The sequence below is a fragment of the Pteronotus mesoamericanus genome, unplaced genomic scaffold (genome assembly GCF_021234165.1).
Source record: "Pteronotus mesoamericanus isolate MK-2021 breed Mesoamerican mustached bat unplaced genomic scaffold, CSHL_Meso_final contig_182, whole genome shotgun sequence".
Lineage (NCBI taxonomy): Eukaryota > Metazoa > Chordata > Mammalia > Chiroptera > Mormoopidae > Pteronotus > Pteronotus mesoamericanus.
This window is the reverse complement of record NW_026555078.1, coordinates 22,228,908-22,247,661: the sequence shown is the minus strand read 5'-3', so window position 1 is coordinate 22,247,661 and position 18,754 is coordinate 22,228,908. Positions and strand designations below refer to the sequence as shown.

At 47.5% G+C, this 18,754-nt stretch overlaps 1 long non-coding RNA gene across 1 annotated transcript in view; it reads left to right on the top strand.

Moving 5' to 3' along the window:
• Window positions 1-10,298: 10,298 nt before the first annotated feature.
• The window catches only part of LOC129065750 (uncharacterized), a 28,901-nt gene continuing 20,445 nt past the window's right edge, over window positions 10,299-18,754 (top strand). Inside the window, exon 1 of the long non-coding RNA XR_008528618.1 lies at window positions 10,299-10,560. This is a non-coding gene — a long non-coding RNA (uncharacterized LOC129065750). The remainder of the gene's footprint in view (window positions 10,561-18,754) is intronic.

The window sequence follows — 18,754 nt, the reverse complement described above, 5'->3', positions numbered from 1 at the left end:
GATCTCTATGGGACCTCTGCCACCTGCCTCCCCCCAATCCCAGTTGTTCCCATCTCTCCCTAAGAGGTGACCGTGGTGGGAGCGGGTGGTAAGGGGGGTGGCCTCTCCTCGGTGAGAGCTATTTGGACAACAGTGGGCTTGAGTTGTCCCACCAAATAAGGTGTGAAGCCACGGCTGGGTCTCACTTGGTTGGCAGCCATGTTACCTTAGGACAGTCCAAAATATGGGTGGGTCTCTTCTAAGTGCCTGGCACTGGCCAAGGCTGCTGAAATTCGACGGGAATAATCGTGTTCTGGGCTCCTGTCTACATCAAGAACTTAGGCTCCAAGGTTCAGCCTCTCAGGTTTGATTCCTGGTTCTAGCTCTTATTGTTCTCACTAGCTGTGCAACTTAGGACAAGTGAGTGAGCCTCTCTGAGCCTCAGTTTCTCCCTTGGTAAAATGACAACTCCCTTGTAGAGCTGTTACGGATTTAGAGACAATCAATGTAGACACTGGCACAAAACGAGTCTGCAGTAAGTACTTGTTATTCTTTGTATTTATTCTCATTCTTATGAGCAACCGCTGTCGCACCATCGTGAATCCACTGTCTCTGCTTGGAGCACCCAGTTTCGCTTTTAAACTGAATGCCTTCGACAGTCTCCAGTTGTGGGTCAGAGAACAGCTGTGCAAGACCAGCAGAGCCAGAGGAATGAACGATGAAGTGCCTGTGACATAGGGGAGGAGAGAACGTGCTCAAAAGCCCATTGCTCTGTCTCCTCCTCCCCTCAGCTCCAGATCCCTTTCTCCAGGGCTCATATTACCCACCCTTCCCCATGGCAGTTGATTCTCGGCCCTGCCATATGGCCCCGCAGGACCACCGAAATCCCACCCCCACCAGGAAAGCCCCTCTCCCCTGTGCCCCCACCCTGGCAGCCACCAGTGGCCAGTGGGGAGAGTGAGGGAGGCAGAGGTGGCTGTCTCTGGAAATTTTGTTAGATCAAGATGGGGTAGGGGGGCATCCAGATCCCAAACTCCAAACCCCTGGGGTGCTGAGTACAGTTTAGAGATTGGGAGTCCATTTCCACCAGCCTGAGGGCCTTGCTGTGAAGAGGGGTGGACAGAGTGGGGAGGGGAGACTGCAGGAAAGGCAAGAGAGGGGTTTGAGTTCCTGTCCTCCCTGCCTGGCACAGTTCACATTCCTGTTTGGAGCTTTGGGCTTTTGTCTCCTCAAAACAGAGCCGAGATGACACCCCTCTCCCACCTTGGACTCATTAATCCTTTCAAGAATAAGGCCTTAGGACAGGGCCATATGGTTTCCTTATCTTCCTTATCTCCCAGCACTCACCTTCCATTTGGAATGTTTATCCCAAGATAAGGATCAGATTCCACTTAGGATGATTGAATGGGGGCCTCCTTCCCCCATTTTCCCCACAATTTCAAATGAATGGAAGATCCAATCCAATAATAAATGAGCCAGACCAGGCTCTGATCATGGAAAGGGCTCCTCCCACACTCCCAGCCCCCACCATGCACCCCTGCCTCCTCTCCCTGCAAATATCCCCCTCTCCCACCTGGGCAGTTCAACTTTTACCGCATTTATATAGTGGAGTTCTTCATAAGACTTCCATTAAACGATGTGTAACTGCCTTAAACACTGTTTTAAAAACCAGACGTCAGAGGCTAGACCAGCGCTCGTCCGCAGAAATGTTAACACAAGCTACAAATGCAAGCCCATGTGCAATTTTATATTCTCTAATAGCCACATGAGCAAGGTAACTATGAACAGGTGACATTAATTTTAGGGCTACATTTCATTTATAATTTTAAATACTCATAGAATATATATTATAACTAATATGATAATACATTTTATGCAGCTCCCAAATATCACTTCGACATGTAATCAATACAAAAATTATCTGTGAGGTATTTCACATTTGCTTGTTTGTACTTGGTCTTCAAAAGCCAGTGTGTTTTTACACTTACAGCATATGTCAGTTTAGACTGGCACGTTCGAAGTGTCCTGCCTCCCACTGTGGGTGGTGGCTACTATACGGGCAGGGAAGAGCTAGAGAGACCAGGAAAAGAAACCTGGGCAAAGGCAACTTGCATGGGCAGCGTGGCTGCCCCCTGGAGCCGGCTGCCAGGAGGGAGGCTCTGTAAAAAGGCGAGAAACCCTCAGCTTCGTTCCCTGCCTAAACTGAGCCCCAGACTTCATCTCCCCACCAGCCCTAGCCTTTCCCAGAAGGAAAGAAAAACACACACATACACAATGACATTTTTTTTTAAGGGGCAGCAATTTTTACTGCTGTGAATTTAATGTTTGTCATTTCGCTTGCTAATAAAATTGTTTATGGAAGCCCCTGTCACTGGGGCTTTTCCTGCAGGCTGTTTAAAAGCGAAGATGGCGCTCACTACCATCCAGCATCTATGCAGTGGGCTCTGCTGCACTTCAAATAAAGGGGATGGGGGCGGGGGCAGGCGCTGGAGTAGACAGAACCAGGCTTGGGTCACCAATGCCAATTGGTGCTCCCTGGTTCCAGGAAAGGAGAGGCACAATTCGGACATTGACAGGACATTCGGGAAGAGCTCCCACTTGGCACTCAGACGCTATACTTAGAGGGCCCTTTGCGTTCTGGACCGGGAGACAGAAGAGGCCTGGGTCTGTGTGCAGCAGTCTGTGTGTGCGCTCGGCTCCTTCTGCCCACGGCAGGTCTGCAATGAGTTAATGTGGCAGGACTCCTGTTGCAGCGGAGGTATGCCCAGAGCGTCCCCTGCTCTTGAGATCAAGATAAACATGACACAAACAAAGAGAAGGATGGGATGGGAGGTCTCTGGCAAAGCAGGAGTACATTAGACGTGCCAGCCAGCCCTGAACCCCAAGGGGAGGAAGGTAGGGAGCAGATTTCAGGCCTCCTCGGGGCGGCTTTCGTGACCACCCTGTGTAAGGGCTGGTCTGTCTGCTTTATCTTTCTTCATAGTACTTATAATTCAGACGTGCTATTATATTTTGCTTTCTTGACTGGTGTCCTCAGTTTTGTTCTTCCTGCATCCCAGTGCCTAGAATAGTGCCTGTCACTCTTAATAAACATTTGCTGACTGAATAAATTGGACTAGGAGGTCATGCCAGAAATACTGGGCAGGCCCCAAAAAGCTGTGACTTTAGAACCAGCAAGAAGATGAGTACGAGCTGGTAGGAAAGGCAGAGAGAGGTGGGGTAGGGTGGTGAGGGGGCTGTGAAGAAGCAGGGAGGGATGGTGGTCTGTGTGTGTGATCCCCTCGTAATGGGAGACAGAGAAGAATTTGAAAAAGTTGGAGGAATGTGATTGCAGCACAAAGACAGTGAGATTATTTTGTCAGCAACATTTGGATCCCATTGGTGATGAGAGACATGTGGGCCCGGCAAGGAGACAATTGTGGTAGTCAAGACAGGATGTGAATAAGACATAAAGAAGCATTTCATCAGCAGGGATGGAAAAGAACCAGGGCTGCAGTAGCCAAGTCAAGGAGTAGGAAGGGTCAGCCCCAGCATCCCCATGTGCTGCTTCTCATGCATCCTCAGTGCGCTACACACACATCCACAAACACGCACACACATACACACACACACAAACACACACACACGCACGCGCATACTGGCACGCACAGGCTGCCCACAAGGAGCATTTGCTCAAAGAGCCCCATCATGCTTTCTAGCACAACGGCAAGCCCTCTTTTCTGCTTCAGTCTTTGGTCTTTGTTTTTAGTTTGCTTCTTCCCTGGCCGTGAAGGAAAGGATTGGCAGGGGGGCACTCAGAAACTCCAGGTAAGGAGGCAGTATATTCTCCATCAACAAGGTTTGCTTCTGGCTAGTTTGAAAGGGAAGGAGCCTCAGTGAAGGTCACAAGGTCTTCTAGGACAGAAAGGAGAGGAAAACCCAGGGAAGGAAGGCCTGGAAGAGGAGAGAAATCCTCCTTTAAACCAGGGCAGGTTGGGCAATTGTTCATTGACATCCTAACATACTTTCACACAGGTGTGGGCCATGTGAAAAGTCTGTCATTGAGACTGGGGACCCAGAGGAAATGATCAAGCTTCTTATTATAGGAGTAGGTGGGGCCATGCTTGAGTATCCTGCTGAAATAGGACTTTATTTTTAAAGAGGTTTAGATTGATGTCTCTGCTAGCCTAAATAGAACAGGGCAGCCAACTTCTTCCCAGCCTGGCCAGGTCTCCAAGCAAGCTCCAAGACCTTGTACTCACAAAAAAAAAAATAAATAAAAGAGAGAGACAGAGAGAGAGAGAGAGAGAGAGAGAGAGAGAAAGGAATCCACAGATGCACAAGGTCACAGAGTTAGTCCTCCCAGTGTGCAGGGAGGAGGATATGGATGAGCTGGTTGTGTACACTCTGCAATTCCCCGGCCTCACCCTCAAGGAAGAAAGACGGAGGATTATTGGGTGATAGGTGGGGAGCTGGCCCCCACTTAAGGCTGTGCATGGCCTGGTAGGGACAATGGAGTCCCAGGCCTATGCTCAGGAAGCTGGCAGTCCAGTGAGAGGGCAGGAAGGCTGAGCAAGCATATATCCTTATAGTGCAAGGCAACAGCTGATGGACCCCGTGTGAGAGACAAGCAGAGGGTTAGGAGCCTTCCCAGAGGAACCCTTCAATGTGGCTAGAGAACCTGAAATATCCATCTTGAAAAACAAGGGATTTTAAATGGAAGGAGTTTGACAAAGAATGGACAAGTTATAGTTGAGCGACTCTAAGCATTCAGATTTGACAGGAGTGTAAGAATGTGAAAAGAGAGTAAGCAAGGAGGGGGAGGCTTGGAACCCGGGTCTCCATGCCTCTCCCAGAAGCTTGTCCTTGAGTCTGTAGATGAAGGGGAACCACTGAAGAGTTGGGAGGAAGGCGGCAGTGCGACTCAGATAGATTGAAGGAAGGCTGAGTTGGCAAAGGGGAGCCTCTTGGGACAGGGGGAGCCCAGGACCAGGAAGCTCAGAGAGGGCCTGGGTTAGTTAAGGCATGCTAGCTGCTGCAACAGACTCCCAAACCTCTGAAACACGATAGAAGTTTATTTCTTGCTCGCTTAAAGCTAACTTGGCACAGGGCTGAGGGGATAGGGCTCTGCCATCTTCGACATGTGGCTCTGGGGTCACCCTGCAATTAGCCTCCATCTGGCACAGGACAATGTGGAGGATCTTGAAGGAGGTTTTTTATAAACCAGGCATTCCATTGACCAGAACTCAGTCACATGGCCCCACCCACATTCAGGGAGCCTGGATGGGTGAACTCTGGCTGGCCAGCTTCTCTGGGAGCAGGACAATCTGGTGGTCATCTCTGTCACAAGGACAGGGACAGGGACTGAGATCTAAAAGGATATTTCAGCAACAGAAATGAAAATGGGGGAAGCAGGGAGAGTGTCTATGTTTAGGAATTAGAAGGAGGAGAAGCCAGAGATGGAAAGCAAAAGGAGGCAGCTTGAGGGGAAAGAGAGAGAATCAGTCAGTACTGCAGAAACATCAAGAAAGGGAGGACTGCCCGGAACAGCGTGGCTCAGTGGGTTGGACATTGTTCCGCAGAGCAAGGGGTTGCCGGTTCGATTCCCAGTTGGGGCACATACCTGGGTTTCAGGTTCAGTCCCCAGGCAGGGTAAATGTGGGAGGCAACCAACTGATGTTTCTCTTCCTCTCTTTCTCCCTCCCTTCCCCTCTCTCTAAAAATAGATAAATAAAATCAATAAAATCCATTTTTAAAAAATGCAGCATGGTATATGCCATGATTGAGGTATTCCTAGAAAGGGAGACCCAGCCCTGGTTTGGTGGAGAGTTCTTCATTGAGAAGAGTTCTCCAAGGGTGGGCTGGAGTATTCCAAGTCTAAGGGGCCACAAGAACAGCACCATGTGTGTGCTGGAGCAGGTGCTGGGATGTGGGTGACGCAGGATTCTGAGAATTTAGTATCCCTGACCGTAAAATTGAAGCAGAAGGGATGGCAGATGACATGGGAAATGTAGGCAGGATTCTGAACTTGGAGACTATCCATAATATTAAGGGGCTTGCTCCATGGGTAACCCTCAAGGGTTTAAGCAGGAAACTGATAATGGTCATGTGTTCATATTCTAGTGAGCTACCCAGGCTGCTCTTTAGAAGGGAGATTTGAGGAGAGGAGACTAGAGACAAGGAAGCCCAAGACATAGTTCCCATACAAGATGACAAAGGCCTGTGAGAGCAGCGATAATGAGAATAGTGATGACTTGTTATCATGCCGACCAAGTACTGCGTATGCACCATGTATCAGCCCTGTGCTAAGATATTTACATGCATCATCTTTACTTATTTTTTTATATCCATTTCATAAATAGGGAACTGAGACTTAGAGAGGTCAGTAACCCCCCAGAGTTCACACTCCCAGTAAGGGGCAGAGAGCCAGGATTCTGACCCAAAGACAGGGACCTTAACCACTGCAGGATGACAACGGAGAAACATCAAGCTGATGACATGGAGGGACGTGAGGACACCTTTCACGTGGGAAGTGAGGAAAAGGAGGCTGCGAGGACGGCTCCCACTTGGCCCTCCCTCGGCATGGCCATGCCTCCACCTGCCGCTGAGGCCATCCAAGCGCAGGTTCGAGGGGACGACGAGCGGCTCATTCTGGGAAATGGTGAGGGTGGCAGACGGAAGAGTCCCCCAGAAGTTGCTGGTAAACATGGCTGTCATGGCTATGAATGACAGCCGTCTCCATTGCCAACCCCGCTCTCGGGGGGCCACAGAGAGAAGGGTTGGGTTGTCCAGAGGAGCAGGGGAGCAGCAGGGGCATAAAAATTCAGTCAGACCCCTCTCAAGTAAGGCAGTGCTTTTGAGGAACTCTTCTATTTCCTCATTCCCGCGGAAGGAGAAAAGATATGGTTACAATAGATGGTAGGATCGCTCTCCTTTCCTGCCCTTGATGTCTTCCTTTACCCTACTCCTCTGAGAAGTGGGCAAACATGTTCAGAACATATAACTCATGCAAAATAGTATTAACGTTAACCGTGCGCCACAAAATCAGTCCAGCCCTGTGTCGTCCCCTTTTCTAGAAGGTTCGGAACGGCCACCCGCCCCTCGCTGAAGGCCCTGCCTCAAACACTACAGAATCGGGTCCTGGCGTTGCCCTGGACAGAGCTGTGCAGGTTCCCCAGAGAGGAGGTGAGATGGGAATGGTGTGCATGGGGGGCAGCGGGGGGTGGTCTCTCTCTGGGCGGGAGAAGGCTCTGGCTCCAGTAGCCTGTCATCTCTCAGCTTCCACTTGCCACCAGCCTTTCCCAGGGCTGCCTCCCCTTTGCCGAGGGGGCACGCTGCCACCACCTGCCTCACACCCCCCACACTGCCTCCGTCCGTTCCTTCCTCCTCGGCCCCGGGTTCCCTGTCCTCCCTCTCTTCCCAGGCCTTGCTTTGTGCTGCCCTGGGCATCACTGGCATCCGAATTCATGCGACAAGCGTTTACCTGCTCCTCGCGATTCCTGCAGTGAGCACCTACTGAGTGCTCAGATGTGAAGGTTGCCCCTAAGCTGGAGGGTTGTGCAGGGACACGGTACCTGTCCCCATTCTGGCACCCAGGCCATGGCCCAGGACCCTGCCATAGTTTCTGTTCCTGGTCAAGTGGCCACAGGACCTACCTATTTCTGCCACTTCTCTGCCCTCCTGAGAATAAACCTTATGCATAAATCTTTGCTTATTTCCATAAGCATGAATTGACAGATAAAATGCCCTCTAAAGCTTGAAGAAGAATTTTTAACCTAGTGTGATAAAACTCAATAATGGCAAAAGTACACACACACACACACACACACACACACACATACACACACACACACACACACACACTGAGGAGAAAGCAGGTTATTGCACTGGAATTTAATACTAACAGCCCAAAACATTGCTGAGGACAAATTTATTTTTAAAAAGTATTCACTCTATACCTGAAATTCAGATTTAAGTGAGCACCCTATATCTTTATTTGCTAAATTTAACAACCATACAACAGGCAGAATTCTCAGAAATGGAATTAATGGATCAAAGTTGATGAACATTTTTAAGGTTCTTGATGCATATTGCTAATGTTCTTTTTAGTAAAGTGGTATCAGTTTTCTGTCTCCTGACAGTAAATAAGAATGTTTATTTCTCCACAAATTGGCAGCTTTGAGTTATTCCATTTAAAAAGAAACTGAAGTTTGCTTCTTTGATAGGTAGAAAATGATCATTCATGAAATTTACTTATGAAGTTTGGCCTTTTGCACTTCCTTTAATATAAACTATGTGTTACTGTCCTTTACTGATTTATCTTTTTGTTTTTCTTCTCAAACTATATGAACTCTTAAAGGATAATAATAACATTGTGTCTCTCACATTTTGTTGCAAATATTTCTCCCAGCTTGTTTTTGCATTTTAATTAGGCTTCTATTATTAGAAGTAAAAGCATTAACATTTTATATAGTCAAATCTCTACTTCTTTCGGGATTTTTTCGTTGCTTGTAGTTTACAGTCCTTCCTCATCTAGGGCTTAGGTATATCTGTTCACCTATATTTTCTTTTAGAAATCTATTTGATTTCCTTTTATTGTGTTTTACATTTAACTCTTTAAACCATATGGAGTTTAATTGGAAATGATGTGCAATGAGTTTATAAATTAATTTTTTGCTCAAATCTCTAATTTGTCTCAGTTCTAGTTGCTGAATAAAATTCTTTCTCAATGACTTATGGTGCCTCAAGCCTTATACATAAAGAAAAAGCCATTTTTCTTAAAAGTGAACTTATTTATGACATTTAACTGTTCATCAAGTACATATTTAAGATTTCTTCCAGCATTAAAATTATAAATATGAAGAAACATCTGTTCTTGGATCATTGAAGGTCATTGACATAATTTGCTTCAGTATTGGTTTTTATTTATGCCTTACTTTAATCTGTTTTACTGAAACCTAAATTTATTCATCTTGATTCCAGGAGTTTTACTTCTCATTTCTATATCATGTCTGTCTTACTGCATTGGATGAAACAGCCAAATGGTTGTTATATAATAAAACTACATAGTAAAAGTAATAGCCAACATCTTTATTTTACCTCTACTTTTAATAAGAATGCCTTTAATTTTACACCATTAAGAATAACCACAGTGCCCTGACAGATGTAGCTCAGTGGGTTGGGTGTCATCCCAGTAAGCAAAAGGTCATAGGTTCGATTCCTGGTCAGGGCACATGCCTGGGTTGCAGGCCAGGTTCCCGGTTAGAGGCATGCAATAGGCAACTGATTGATGTTTATCTTGCACATCAATATTTCTTTCCCTCTCTTTCTCCCTTCCTTCCTCTCTCTCTAAAAATAAATAAATGAATAAAATTTAAAAAAATAACCATGGCTTTTGATTTAAGAAAAAAAGCATTTTTATATCATAAAAGTAATAGAGTCTTCTCATTTCTAAGAGATATTTTTAAAAAAAGAACAATTAGGAATAATTAATTAATGTTATTAAATGTATTTGTATTCTTAATGAGTTTCCAATTTTGAAGTTCAAGTACTACCTGCTTAGTGGAATTGCATGAGACAGAATAAGGGTGAATACATATATTCCCCACCACATTGTATTATGTGGTGCTTTTCTAAACATCAGTTCTGAAAGTGAACTATGTGTTAGTCTTGATTGCACACACCTATTAATAAAAAAAATTTGAGGACACTGTAAAACACAACAAATTTTTTAAAAATAGATATTCTAATCTTTTTCCTTTACTACAACAAATCAGCTTGCACATATCCTACTTTGGAGACCAGTCAGTCACCCAGAAGATGAGTATTTGTGGGTACATTCTACTCCAGGCCTACACAGAGCTCTGCGGAACATCTCTACACTGGCTTCCATCGGTCCTGAAGCACCACAAACATCACATTCGAATCTGAATATGCACACTTCAAAATGCCCTCTGAAGCCCGAAGAAGAATTTTTAACCTAGTGGGATAAAGCTTAGTAACAGCAAAAGCACACACACGTGTGCACTCACACCATGAGAAAAAAGCAAGTTACTCAACTTTGCCTGACCTTGGGCAAGTTATGTAGCCTTTTTGGGACACAGTTACTTCATTACTAAAATGACAGGGTTGTGCTAGATGACCTCCAAGCCCCTTCCTGCACTGACATTTTGTAACAGCGATGACCCTGGGGGGGTTTCGGGTTAGGTGAGAAGCATATTTGCGTGTCAGTTAGCAGGACAGCTCTGTCATTAGGAAATCAAGCAGAGTGCACTTCTAGGGTTGATGACCAGAAGTGCAGTGAGCACTACAATCAATCCTGGCCGTCCCCAGTGGCGACACTGGCCCCGGTTAGAGCAAGGGGACATGGAGGATTTGGAAATCTTTAGGCAGGATCAGAGAAAGAACACAGGAGGATTAAAGCCTTCGAAAAATGTGTCCTCTGGGAGAAAGTTAAAGACATGGAATTCCTCGGGCTAGAGGAGGACATAGGAAGATGGATCTAGCCTCGATCTCCTGGCATTTGAGCAACTGTTTTATAGAGACTGCGGCAGTCTTAGATGAACGTCTCTGTTGCAAAGAATGAAGGCCTGCTCCAGGAACGTGAGTGTAACCGGGATTCATGGGAACCGACGAGCTGTGAGGAACTCAGACATCTGTCTCTTCGCTGCCTTATGTTCTACATGTTCTCTCTCTGAACCTCTGCTCTCCACTTCTTACTCCAACTTTCCATGTCCCCATAAGGTTGGCTTACAGACAGACCTTTGGTCCCCACTCTATAGCTACATTTTCAATGCTATTGCCCAGTATCAATGGGCCTAATCTGTCCAGTTTCAACTCTAGAGTCCCCTGACAAGATTTATTTAGCCTAACTCCTCTTTTTGAGCCAGGCCACCCATTCGTTGGTCATCACTGGTGGGTCACACTGGGGTCCAGTGCCCATGTGAGGAGAGGACATGTCATGTGAGGAGAGGACATGGGGCATGTGCTCTGGAACATGGCTATTTAGGGCAGATTTCCTTCAGATCAGCATGTGGGCAGGCTGGCCACAATGGTCTGAGAACAAAATAAGTCTGACCCTGGGCTCTTAGACAGGACACCTTTGAAATAATGTGAGCCTGCTGCGAGGCCCGGCCTACAGGGCCTCTGAGAGTCACCTCTTGGCCTGTTGGCCTAGGAGAATATAAAGTCGCTTCCTCTGTTGGAGCCTAATTTTGTTGTAGGTAATGTCTGATCTTTGTTGATGAGAGATCAGCCATTTGAGGGCTTTACAAAGCACCAAATCTTATAACCACAGACAGAATTTCCCTGCTTAACCAGAAGATGCCAAAAACAACCCAAGGACCTTGGCCCTCACAGGTTGGCTTGGCCTGTTTTCATCCATTTTGATTACCCAGTTTCTACTGGCTTCCCTGAATCAACACACAACCCAATATCTTTGAGTCACTATCCTTCCATTCTTGAATGCTACATGTGGCTCATCTGCTCAGCATCCTGCCCAGAAATCCCCACCATCTTCCAGGATATAGAAAATGAGACATTAATTAACAAGAGGATGGGATCATTGTTTATTGTCTTTTTCCTGTGCTCAGTTTAATCACACTACCAGCCTCAAAGATAGGCAGGCAAAAAAAAAAAAAAAAAACAAGAAAACAACACAGTTAACTCAAATGCAAGGAAAGGCCTTGAGAACATAGATTTCAAATTATAGTAAGGCTTCATCTACCCAAAACACAACTTCCCAGACACCTCACTATCTAAAATCAGACCAGAACCTGGAGATGAGCCAAGTGACGTCTAAGCAGCCAAAATTATCTGTGTAGGCTCATATTGGTTTATTTAAAGTAGCATATAATTCAAAGCAACTGTCCCCAGAGGGCTGGATGAACTATTACCCTCTAAGAGAGACTGGATAAATCCTATAAGGATAGAAAAGGCTAAATTCCTCACTCACAATCTATTTACTTTATATTTACACAGAATTTTAATGAGTTTGCCTATCTGGTTTCTCAACTTAGAAGAGACTAAGAAAAAGTTAGGTCATGAGTTCACTACAGGTAAAGTGACACGCTCCCTGATAAAAAGTAGACCTAGAAACCCCAAATGCATAGTGATTTGAAGTGACTTAGAATAGAGACAAATGACTACACATACCTCAAAGGTTTTGGCACTACTGGAATAATAAATAGCACAGTAACTGAGTTTATGAAAATGACCCTAAGCAGAACAAAAATGTTAAATTAAGATCAGTGTATCCTATCTTAAAACCTGGGAAGTATGTGACTTTTTTTTTTATAAAGACTTGCATCCAAAATAATTACATTTTTAAATGTAATGTTTCAAAGGGCAAATCTTTAGCTAGTTGGAAAGTTCCAGTAATCTAGAATTTTATGTTTCTTTCTGAGTAACTGAGATTTTACCATAAAGCTCCATTTGAACCTCTAGATTTTTCCCTAAAAGAAAAGAAGGGACCTACTCAGCCAGGGAAATGCTGTTGCTTTGACGTATATGCTATTTGGAATAAACCAATAGGGGCTTAAGGAGGTTTTACTGTATTTGGTTTGCAGGCTTCACTTGGCACCATCTCTTTAAAAGGCTGCCTGCCTTTGAACTAATCCTCTATTTATAATCCAGCTGGAGAAAGGCCTCGGCAATGTATACAAATTCCTAGGATTTGCAAAGCGCTGCTCACGTAGCCCTGAGCCCCCATGCGGAGTCCCTGGCGCGGCCCTCACTTCCCCAGAGAACACGCTGCATCATCACAGACACGTCTTGGTGCTGTGGCACACGGGCCGCCTGGCATGCCCAGGAATGCACCCACGTTCTTGGTGGGGAGCCCGGGGCCCATCTGGGGCTGGGGGCATGAGCTGCGTTAGGCTGAATAAACACCATCGCTCACTCCTGACAGCCGGCACTGTTCCGACGCCCTTTCCTAAGGTCCAAAGACTGAGGCTTTGCACCGCTCTCCCCTATCAACCATCCTTTTCTTGTAACTCATTCCCTCCCCAAAACGACGCCAACTTCACATTTTCCTTTTTTCCCCCTCACACAAATTATTGCAAGTCATGGCAGTCTAAATATAGCCCCCAGTCTGTTTTCCAGATGCTGAGGCCCCGACATTTTCCTTATGTCTTTCCAGCTGCCTCTTTGCTCTTGCTTTCCCTTCTCTTTCTTTCTCACCCTTTTTTTCCTTGCCCGATACTCCTGCCCTCTATCTCTCAGGCTCCTCCTGTCTTTCCTGCTTTCCCAGTTCATAAGAAAGTTCTAGAAGCAAGGCCTGGTGCTTGGACAGCCCTCTCCCCAGCTCTCCAACAGTGCTTATTATGAAGTAGGGATATTATCTAAGGAAAAGGCAAGGAGCACAGAGTCCTCTCAAACCCTCAGCAATAAGCCCCCATGAGGCCTTGTCATTCCTTCACTTACTTGCTCCATCTAGAAAGCATTTAACCTCCATTCCCCCCATCAGCTTCTTCTTCTTGGGTTCTGGGCTCCAAAAAATAGCTGGTCACTCCCTCTATGTAGCAACTTCCTGTGTTACTGGAGAATAGCTGCTAGGACACACCTCAGCTGCCACTTCCTTGAGATCAAATAATATCAACTCCTTTTGCTTTTATTCACCCAGCCTAGGTGTCTGGAGCTTTGATCATGTTTACTGGTTCTGTCCGTACCATCTCTAAGTTGGCCAGGTCCTGTGTAGGCTGTGAAGCCTACTAAGGGTTTAACTCCTGCTGTGTGAGCATGTTGGAGGAATTTACCTAGTACTTCTCAATCATAGGCCCCTGTCTAATTAAAAAAAGAAGTGCCCCAGTGATGCATCTTCATGCCTAACTTGAGATCCACTCCAATTAATTAATATCAGTCCTTTCCTGCATTGAAAGCCAATTTTGATTCACATACACATTTTATTCTATCCTTTTCAACAGACTTGTTCACTATCAGTCAGCTTTCTTAAGTTTTAATGTGGTGGTCTCAAAGTGACCCACATGCTACAGATAGAGAGTATATAAAACTATTCATCTGTTCACTTATTTATTAAAAAAAAAAAAAAAAAAAAAAAAGTTACTGGATACCGCCATAGGCCAAGCACTAAAAAGATACAAATGAAAGTTCACCTCAGAAGACACACATTTTAGTGCAGAGTGTCTCAGCCTTGGCCCTATTAACACTAAGGGCTGGATAATTCTTGTGAGGAGGGCTGTCCTGAGCATTGTAGGAAGTTTAGCAGCATTCCTGGCCTCTACCCACTAGATGCAGTAGCACCCTCCCCGAAAGTTGTGCCAGCCAAATATGTCTCCAGACATGGCCAAATGTTCCCGAGAGACAAAATCACCCCGGGGTTGAGAACCACTGGTCTAATAAGACAGACAATATGTGAATGATGGTTGCCATTCAAGGAAGCCCTATAGTAGAGCCATGAATATGGGACTGTGCTGGAGTTAGAGGGCATTTGAACTCTGTTCTGAAGGGTGGATACCAGTTTTCTGGGTAGAGACAATATTAGAGGGAGAATATTCTAGGAAGAGAGAACAGCATGTGCAAAGGCACGGGGGCAACACAGAAAAGTTTGATGTGCCTGGTACGGCAGGTGCCTGGGGAGAAACAATAGGAAATGAGGACAAATTGGGGCTGACCCCAATTTCTAAAGGGCCCTGTGTGACTAAGATGTTCTCACTTGATCCTGGGGATAAGAGAAAACAAGGAGATTTTTAAGCTGGGGAGCATCAAGAGCAGGTCCATTGTTGGCATGACAGAATGGTAACCTGGAGAAGCTATGGTGGTAGTTCAGGAAGAGGTGGTGTGGGCTTGAATGAAGGCAGTGGTGTTTGGGAAAGGGGGTGGGGGAAGGGGAAGGATTTGAGAGTTCTTTCTGAGACACAGCAGGCAGTGGACGGGGACAAGGAGAGAAAATAGAGCTGGAAATGACCCCAATGCTTCAGGGTGGATGGAATCTTTCTGCATCAGTCCCGAAGTGGAGGCCTTTTTCTAGCCGGGAAACACTCTGGAATTTGGGCTGTGCCCTCCTCACATGAGAAGATGAGATCTTGGGGCTACATTTACATGCAGGAGTGTTTTTTGTTAATCCTCCTCCCTTGCCTGTCTTTAGACCAGGTCATGGGAAGTATCTAGTGGAAAGAATCCAACCCTTAGGAGTTGGGTTAGGCTCAAAAACTGAGCTTCTAGTTTTGTCACGGCCAGTGACTGGCAGTCAGGTGGCTCTGAGCCTCAGTTTGTCCATTTGTGGTCGTAGGAGACCGCCCCCGCCTTGCCAGGATGTGGTGAGTGTGAATAGGGCAGCTTCTGTGGGTGGTTCGGACCCCCGTAGGTACTTGGCACTTAATGCCTGCAGTTTGCCAGGACTGTGAGTGGTTGTAATCAGGCCTGATGGAAAGGCCCCCTGACTCTGCCGCGGCCTTGAGTGGCTGCCAACTCATGACCAGGCCTACTTTGAGACTTGCCTGCGAATTCTTTTTTCAGGGTGTCTGGTGTCTGCAAATAGTCTTCCCAAAACCTTCTTAGGCTCCAAGACGCCCCTTTGGCTATGCATCCCACTGTCCTTCACGGTCCCTAGCTCAGTGCATAGCTTTAAGACGAGCCCACTCCTTTTGGTTTCAGGCAAACCCTCCCCCCCCCCCCCCACCTCCCAGTGAAGTTAGAGGGAAAGGAAAGAGTAGGAGGCTGGGATAGAGTTGACTTAGAGAGAGGCTAGCCCAGCTGGCCTGTCACAATGGCCTCAGGCCTGCAATGGAACACGTCTCCCCAGTGTTTCCTCTGAGTGGGTAAGGTAGGTGGATGGTGCCAGGAGGCAAACGGTGGGTGTGAATGCATGGGTACGTGTGTGCGGATAAGTGTGTGTGCACGTAAGTGTGTGTGTAAGTGTGTGTGAGCTCACTGCCCCGCACTCCCAGGAGCCCCAGTGCTGATGGTGATCTCTCTCAACGCAGGAACAAGGGGCTGCTTTGTTAGCCTGCCTATCTCTTGGTTTCTGATTCACCCCAGGCCACTGCAGCCTGAGCAGGTTCGCAGCTGCTCAGGGATATACTTTCCAGCACATTTAGGACTTGGAACGGCCCCAGGTTTCAGGAACACATGGTGAGGGGGGAGGGAGGGGGCTCAAATAGACTGAGAAGGGGGAAAGCGAGCTACTTCTTTCTTACTTCAAGACGAATCTCCATTTTCATCATCTGATAGCAGGAACAGCATCTGAGGACGGCGGATGAATTGCAAACCTGTGCAGGTCGGGAGAGAGGGCAGGCAAGTGGGGGGAGATGGGCAGATTTATTTCATCCTGGCTGAGGTCTTCTTGTGCAGCCCGTCCCCTCTGACACGCAGCTCCCACTCCAGTTACACAGTCTCCGCCCAGCCCTGGGCCTGCCAGGGAGCCCTCACCGGAAGTCAGCCCCTGGAGGGAGCCTCTGGCTTCCAACAGCCAGGGCCAAGGCGCCGGAGAGGAGGTGGAGAGGGTCCCTAAGATCTGGGAGCACCAAGCGTTCCAATAGGTCTGCCTGGTTTTACAAACTGGCTGTATCTCCTCTCTCTGTGGTGCCTTGTTAAGGAGGGGACAGAGATGGTACTTTCCCAGACACTGACATCAACTCTCTTAGGAGGCAGGTAACCTGCCTCACAGCAGACAGAAGCCAGGTGACACTTCTGTCCCATGCATTTACCCACATTCCATCTCCAGCTCTAGCTATCCATCTAATGTTGTCAAGGGCCTTCTAAGTGCCAGGCACGGTCCAGACGCCGGCTTTTAGCAAGGAACCAAACAAGGTGTCTGCCTTCTGGGAGCCCAAGTTAACAGAGAATGCACATTTACAGCACAGTGTGATGGAGGGTGGGGCAGGACGAAGCAGATCTGAGTTCCTCTGAGAGACCAGGTGACCTGCTCACTTGGCTTCAGGCAGCCTCCTCCTCTGTGACCTAGCTGGGTGTCCTGGGGCACATTTCTCTGTGCGTCACATCTCAATCCACCAGCGAGAATGGTCACCAGAACCTCAGCTACCTCTGAGGATGGCTGTGAAACTCCTGCAGCACTGTGTACAAAATCCCTTGGCTCCGTCTCCAACCTTTGTCTGATCCTAATATTCTTCTCCCCCTTCCCAAGAGGATAACTGAGGATTACGGTCCATCACGCACAAGCCAGTATCAGAGCAAGGAGGCTGACGTGTGATGCTGGAGCTCGCTGCCTCCTCCCAGCCCGAACTCCCTGGGTGGTGCTGCACAGGGCTGGCCTCTGTGCGGGGCTCAGAGTAGCTCCCAGACTCCCAGACAGAGCCTCTTTCTCCTGTGCTCTTGGACAAAGCTCGCTCACAGGGTCCTGTTCAGAGGGCTAGGTGATTGAAAGGGCCACGTCAGGCGGGCAGAGTGACCTTTGGGCCCACCTTAGTGGGTGAGGGAGTTAGGCCCCAAAGTCCCCCAGCCCTGGAGGAACGAGTCAGGCCCTAATTCTGTACAGACACAGCAGAGTGGCAGGGAGCACAGATGAGTTCGTGGCTCCCAGTCCTCATGGAGCACCCATCCCTCCGCTCTGCCGTACTCCCCTTCATTCCCAGAGGGCGTGAACGATACCCACCCAGCCCTTGGGGACAGCCAGGGTAGGGTGAGAAGGTATAGGTGCTTGGAGGATAAATGGGTGTGTAGCTGAATAAAATGATTTAAACAGCATGGCAAAAAAAGGATAGGCCAGTGTAGTCACAGTGTCGTCTAATAGAACTTTTTGCACAGATGGGAAGTTCTGTATCTTCACGGTCCACATGACAGTCACTTAGTCACAGGTGGCTATTGAGCACTGAAATATAACTAGTGTGACTGAGGAACTGAACTGTTTGCTTAATTAATTAAATCACCTGTGGCTGTTACCAGTGGCTAGCGACATTTTTATTGGAAGGCGCCAGTATAGTAAGGAGGCGACACTAAGGTTTTGAAGGCACTCAGACCCATGTTTATATCCTGACTGTAACTTATACTTACCTGTGTGACTAGCCTGTGTTGCTTGAACTCTCAGAATTCAGTGTACCCATTAGTAGTAATACTACTAAGTGAGCTGGGTGGGGGCCAAGCACAGGGGCAGAGATGAGCTGGTAGCTGCCTCGGCCAATGTGCCTCCCTGGACCCCTCCCCTCAGAGGCTCAACTGGGAGCTTCCGGCTTCCGAGTTTAGGAGGAGGAGACAGATTCAGCCTTTTCTTCCTAGCCCTGTATTTCTCTACTCAGGGAGGCCTGTGTGCATAGAAGATTTGACAGGGCAGGTCTGGGTGCCCCAGAACAGTTCACCAGGCTTGGGTCTTTTGCTCTGTACCCACCAGCTTGACCCTCTGCAAACCAACATCCTTGGATTCTGTTGGGGAGACTGCTGGACTCAGGCTAGAAAATGCTGTGGCAAAGAGAATGTTTTCTGCCCTGGTCCTCAGCTGCCAGCTGCTTTTCTCCTAGGCTGTGTCCGTGTACAAACTTCTCTTTTTCCTGTACCTGAGTCAAAAGTTACCGTCCCATGTCCTATCCTGGTAAGAATCTGCTTATAATTTTCCAAAAGGACAACTGCCTTGCCATGGTCCTCTGCAGATCTGTCCCTGCCCTTCCCAAGAAGCTCACGGCCACTGCAGGCCTCCAAGAGAGGGAGCGTCAGGCAACATGGAAAGGCAGGTGGTGCTGGGCCAGGTGCAAGTGAGATGGGGTGGGCGAAGCAGCTCTCTGAGGGCAGCCACACCCTCTGCCTTTCTCTGTGGAAGGCTCTGAGCCAACCTCCTGGAAAGTCTCGTGCCGCCATGGCATGTCAACAGGGGCTGCCGGGCCAAGAATCT